The 6,650-nt window shown below is 45.9% G+C and overlaps 1 pseudogene; it reads left to right on the plus strand.

Moving 5' to 3' along the window:
- The first annotated feature begins 246 nt into the window (after nucleotides 1-246).
- LOC135563120 (uncharacterized) lies at nucleotides 247-1,267 on the plus strand (annotated as a pseudogene).
- Nucleotides 1,268-6,650: the final 5,383 nt, after the last annotated feature.

Here is a 6,650-nt window from a genome sequence, read left to right on the forward strand (position 1 = left end):
ACTGGTTTTGGCCTCGTCAGCAGAGCTGGCGATCACACACGACACAGACAGTGATTCACCTCACGCGTCTGGGGTTCGCTGTGAATTGGAAAAAGAGTGCGCCTTGGCCCAGTCAACAGATTGTCTATCTGGGATTACAGATAGACACTGACTATGAGGGCGCGAATTTCGGATCCTCGACGGGCTGCCTTGTTGTTAGCCCTGAGAAGGTTTTATCCGAATCACATGGTGACGGCGCATTCAGTCATGACACTTTTGGGTCTCGTGTCGTCTGCCCACTCCGTGGTTCCGCTGGGACTTTTGCACATGCGCAAAACACAGCGATGGTTTGCTCAACTACGACTGGACCCAGTGAGGCACCGTCGTTGGTTGTTGACAGTTCCCCTCTCGCTCAGAGCGGACCTGAACTATTGGAGAGACCCGTGCGTAATGGCACAAGGGGTCGCAATAGGCAGGGTGTCATCCCACATTCCAGTGTACACAGACGCTTGTCTGACTGGATGGGGAGGGACATGTCAGGCTCGGGCAGTCGGAGGTGTGTGGTCCCAATCGGGACGTCACATCAACCTCCTGGAATTGAAAACGGTTCTACTGGTTCTGACCCACTTCGTGTCCACCCTACGGGGACACGACGTGCTGGTTTGGTCAGACAACAGAACGACAGTAGCCTATATAAAATCGCCAAGGGGGAGTCAGGTCTCCTGCACTCCACCGGTTGGCGGAGGAATTGTGGCTGTGGGCTCACGAGCACCTTCGCTCGTTGACAGCAGCGCACATTCCAGGCTGTCAGAATATCGGAGCAGACCTCATGTCTCGAGGGGGTCCCCGAGACGACGAGTGGCGTCTGCACCCCGATGTTGTTCTCCAAATATGGGAACGGTTCGGGAGAGCCGAGGTGGACCTGTTCGCGTCACGTGTGAACGTGCAATGTCCCCTATGGTTTTCTCTACGAGCCCAGGACGAACCGCCACTAGGGATAGACGCTTTTGCGCACCAGTGGCCGGAGGTTCTCCTGTACGCATTTCCACCGCTGTCCTGCAATCTCCCACTGCTAGCCCGTGTGAGAACAGGAGGGCTGTCAATCATATTGATAGCCCCCGACCGCCCAGGGGCTCCGTGGTACGCGGAGATGATTCAAATGTCGATTGCACCATCATGGCCAATTCCACATCGACAGGACGCGATGTCTCAGGCGGCAGGCATGATAGAGCATTTGCCTCTAATCGGCCAGCCACTGAAGGTCTGGCTCCTGAGAGGGACAGGTTAGAGCGCCGTGGGTTATCTGAGTCGGTAATCAGAACCATACAGGACTTATGCCAGTAGATGGAACATGTTTTCACAATGGTGCGCCACAGAGAATGTGGATCCCGTGTGCTGTCAGGTTGAGAGTGTTCTCTTTCCTACAGTTCATGTTTGACAAGCAGCGCTCACCCGCCACCATTAAAGTGTTCGCGGCAGCGATTTCAGCTTGTCATGAGGGGTTTGACAGAGACACTGTTTTCAGTCACCCTCTAGTGAAACGGTTTCTATTGGGGACGCGGCGGCTTAGGCCAATGGCTAGAGCCACGCTACCACAGTGGGATTTAACTTTGGTACTCGAGGCGCTCTGCTCTGTGACGCCGTTCGAACCATTGAATCAAATTCCCCTCAAGATGTTGTCTCTGAAGACGGCACTGTTGCTTGCCTTGACTACAGCCAAGCGTGTCAGTGATTTGTGTGCTCTTTCGACGAGACCCGACTGCCTTGCCATAAACGGCGACTTGAGCAGAGCTGTGTTACGTCCTAACCCGGCATTTACGCCGAATGTTATTAAGAGCTCACAGGTCGCAGACTGTTGAGCTATGGCCTTTCTCCCCCCCTCCTCATGAGGAGCGGAGAGAGGAGAGACTTCCATCGCCTGTGCGCGCCTTGGCATGCTACGTGCAGCGCACGGCGATGATTAGGTCATCACCTCAGTTGTTTGTGTGTCACGGTGCTAACGCACTGGGTAGACCACTTTCAAAACAGCGGCTGTCTTATTGGCTTTGCGAAGGCATTGAGACGGCTTATGAGGCGGCAGGGCGACCAATGCCTCATGGCGTAAGAGCCCACTCCACTCGTGGAGTAGCGGCATCTACGGCACTTTTCAGAGGAACTGGGGTAGAGGATATTTGTGCAGCTGCGTCGTGGTCGTCACCGTCTCCTTTTATCCGATTCTACCTGTTGGACGTGTCGTCTAACTCTCTAGCTCGTTCTGTACTCAGCGTAGTTGAGGGCAGAACTTGAGTTAAGGGTGCAGGACTAATGAGACGTGTTCCCATTAGGTCCGCTCCTTTTTTGACAGAAGAGAGAGAGACACACACACATGTAACATGACCTTTGTTTGACACTGTCAATACAACAGGGAATGTCTAGACTGCCACCAGTGTGTCATTGTGCTGGGAAATAGTACTGTAACCTAGTGTTACCTGACTATTAGACCGGTCAATAAAGTTGAGAATATTGAGGCATCATCTATCTGCTGAGGCAGAATAGTTGGCCTAAATTCTATCGTCTGCCCACGAATCATTGGCTCTGCCTATGCATTGAGTGTGGCGGGTTACACTGATGCGAACGTGATGTATTAGGCAGGGCCAAGTGTGAATGACGGATATTTAAATTGATTACTCTGACTTGAGACCGATTTAGCCTTCGGGAAAGGGTCTCTCTAAGGTCCTAACAAAGCATAGGTGTGTGTGAAGTACATGGGGTAGTGAAGAAAAAGGTGATAATCCGGGGGACACTAGACTTCTTAATACCCTAGGGGACCCACAGTGCATAATTGAGTTCTTACTTTAGACATATTGGGGGCCGATTTAGCCATAGGAAAGGGTACCACTTGGGTTTTAGTAAAGGCGTGGGTTGTTGGCAGTATTGTAGTGTACATGGAATGTCGTTGGAAATAGAAAAGAGGTTGAGAACGCTGAAGTCCATTCTAGAATTCAATAAAGGCAGAGAGGATAAGGAGTGGAGGAGACGGGGTGAGTAGCTGTACAGAGAATGGACAGAAGGCGGGGCTATTGCATCTCCTACTGGTCTGCTTGCTGGGGAGAATGAAGATTTGTGTGTGTATGGTGTAAATTGAAGCTTACTGGCGTAAATGAAGATTGTGAGACTCAAATCGCGTGCATGAAATACGTTGATATTCAGTCGCTGCAGTGTGGTACATTAGGTATTTCAGTTGGAGCTGGTAACTGTGAGAATGTTGAAAGTCTCAGGCTTGCTGATGAGTTAAATCATAGAATATTGGGGGATGTGCATGACTGTTGGAAAAGGTGTTCAACTCTTAACGTAAAATTCTGTGTGTAGAGTTATATGAGGTTTGAACTATACTAATATTGTGGAATTACATAATCAACATCTGAACATACTTACGTTAAAAATTAATTGAGCCCACTGAGTAATAGATAAGATATACACTAGGTACGGGCGCCACGGGTGTGGTCACTGGTGTTTTAACCAAGTGCTGAGAAATAAGGTAGATTTATTTTGTTCTTTTTAATTAATTTACACAAGTACAGAGCAATCCCCTAAAACATGAAACACCGAGACAAATTATTTGAGTTTGAGGGATTATCATAATTATTAGGGCCTTGAAAGTTGGAGAGAGCCGCGATCCACTCATGAGAACTGCCTAGTTACTAGGAGCAGAGCTCCCTATGGGGCTAACTATTACGTTATGGGTGGTTGAGTCCCAATGGAAGGTTTGTTTGAATCCGAGGGGCAATTAATGGGGCAACCATTTCCCTTGTTGACTTTCTGGGCCTTAAAGAGCAAACTTGGTGTAGGGGGACAGCGGCTAGTTCCCATCAAATAGCACGAATGAAGCGACACCTTGCATAGAATGTCCTTTTAATATGGTTGTGATAACACATGTCATGGAGTAACAAACCTCTGCAAAAGCCTACTTCTACCTGGGGGCATGCCTTGTAGACCATTCAAGTGTTCCTAATCCTAGTCCCGTGAAGAAAACCACATGTTAAGATAGTTTAGAAAGAGTAGTAGTTTAGAAAAGAGTAGTAGTTTAGAAAGAGTAGTAGTATTGGCTTATGGTGGTGAACTCCCAAAGGACGCAGTATATTGTGAGTGTTGTGTCACAGAGCCCCATAGGAATTAAAGCCCTGCCGACCCCCAGTCTCACTAAAGATAAATGGGAGGCTGATTGTGGGGAAGCATCCCCTTATATAGGGACACTTAATACTCCCATTGGCTGCAGGTGTGTGCATAATTTCTCAGGCTATTCGCTGCCTAGTAGTAACTCTAGTTGTAACTATCATTTAATTTTCTCTGCTTTTGCCAGGCAAAAACAGAGTAGCCCGACTACCTACACTACCAGTCAAAAGTTGTAGAAACCCTACACATTCAAGGTTTCTACTTTTTGTACTATTGTCTACATTGTAGAATACTTAAGATATCAAAACCATAAAAATAAAAATCTAAATACATTTTTATATTTGAGATTCTAAAAATAGCCACCCTTCACCTTGATGACAGCTTTGCATTCTCCTAACCAGCTTCATGAGGTAGCCACCTGGAATGCATTTCAAGACTTATAGAATTGCAGCAAATGAGCTTTAAAACAGCAACATCTAAAGCTTTGTCAGCAACTGCACCATTGGCCACACACCTGCCCCACCACCATTTTGAGTCAGACCACGAAATCCAGTCTGAAAGCTAATGTTTTCTTGAACCTGTAGCCACTTTCCCCCACATGGGTCAGCCCCCTAGCAATTCGACTGTTATCTAATGAGGTTGCAAGGCGGACCCAACAGCTCAGTGGACACAGCAGAGAGTGCAATTACGTGGTGCATACATGTGTCATAGTACTCCATTTGCAGGGAAAGGCTAAAACCACTACATGTTGGGCTAATTTACTAAGAGAAAGGATGGACAATTCCAGTCCCCAATTGATCTACTACATCTAAAAACAACTGATTACCTTGATTTTTGGAGTCAATATCTTAGGTGACACTTTTCCCCCTGCTATCAGGCCCCTGGGGAGTTGCCTATCATCTTAGTTTTGTGCCCTGTAAATAAAGAGTAGAAAGTGCCTAACAAAAATGTTTCCTTTAGAAGTAATAAAATTGTTAACAACCAGGATTAAAGGGCAGCTGAACCAACTTCTCTAGGCCTGGTGTCCTGATGGGTTCACGAGTGTTTTAACATGTGTCGGAGCATGTGTTGATATTGATAGGATTGTAAGAATGGATGAGCCATTCTCGGATCATATTTTTCCATTCAACTCTTACAATTGTCAACTCCTAAATAGATAAAATCGCTCTATGGCTGAATATTGAGACTTCTTATTCTAGTACTATGCACTAAAATCAAGATTTTGTGCATCATAGCATACATGTTTACACATGAAATATATTGAGCCAAAATAGACAGTGGACAGCCTACAATTAGCTAAATATGACTAGATTTCATAGACATGTAACGGATTGCAATAGGCTTGAATTATATAGGTCTAGGGCTATGTAGCCTATGTAATTTATCCTTTTAATGCAATCTCGGTCTTCATTAGATGAATGTTTTTAAATCGTTTGCTTGTTTTTAACAATTGCAAAGACAGTGGTTACGTTCCCCAACAAGACAAACAAAAATGTTGCTATAACAGAAGGGGGAACTAACGAAGTCGCTGACAACCAGAATGAAACAGGTGGGGTTTTGAAAGACACTCATGGGTGTGTCCACGGAAAGTTGACTAGCAATAACTGGGACCTAAACGACATCCACCATGAGCAGTTGCTAAATTTCCCAGAGCAGGCAAACAAAATTAAAACCCACACTAAATTTAAAAGACTTCAGGAAGCAAGCCAAAAAGTTGAATAAGATGAAAACAGGGAAGATCAGACAAAATAATGTCTTTCTAGAAAACCAATATAGGACACACCAACTAAAGGTGTTTACCCTCCACATCTTTCAAGACAACTGGAGCACTGGGCCAGCCACTCTTAAATAGCACCTGGCCCAGCACAGGTGAATCACCTTTCCACTAACGAGATGGCAACCAGCACAGATGTAACACATACTGAGGTGACAATTGGTGCACCCTACGTGCTAACGTGCTAAAGTCCAACCTCAAAACAGCAATGGAAAAACCAACACTTGTAGCACATTGAAAACTTTGTAGGCTATTTGTAGTCAACCTCGTTCTGAAGTTACTGGCGATCACAGAGACAGATAAACAGCTTGATTCTGTGTTTAGCTGAAGTCTTGTGTGTATGAAGTGACACAGAATGGCAAAAAAATTATAATCTAACAACGCACTTAGCCGTTTATACGAGTGGTCTGAGGCAGTTGGTTTAGGGAAGCTGTTACATTCCTATCCATTGGCTATTTGAGGGTTGGGTTTTTATAACAATCATGCCCGCTATCACAGGATGGTAACGCCTAGGTAGGGTTGTCATGCATAGAGAAACAGCGGAGCTGAATGCATTCTGTTCAATCGTATTGCATAACCTAGCCTCGGACTGGTTTACATAAGACAACATATCTGCAATGTCATGTTGAAAAAACACTTGGCCCCTAAGCCCTTTAAATCGAGCACTTTCTGATATGTTTGATAATGAGTCTGCCACTGTTTTAGGAATGGCTACACGAGACTAACATTGCACGATTAGTGCACA

The sequence above is a fragment of the Oncorhynchus nerka genome, linkage group LG20 (assembly GCF_034236695.1).
Source record: "Oncorhynchus nerka isolate Pitt River linkage group LG20, Oner_Uvic_2.0, whole genome shotgun sequence".
Classification (NCBI taxonomy): Eukaryota; Metazoa; Chordata; class Actinopteri; order Salmoniformes; family Salmonidae; genus Oncorhynchus; species Oncorhynchus nerka.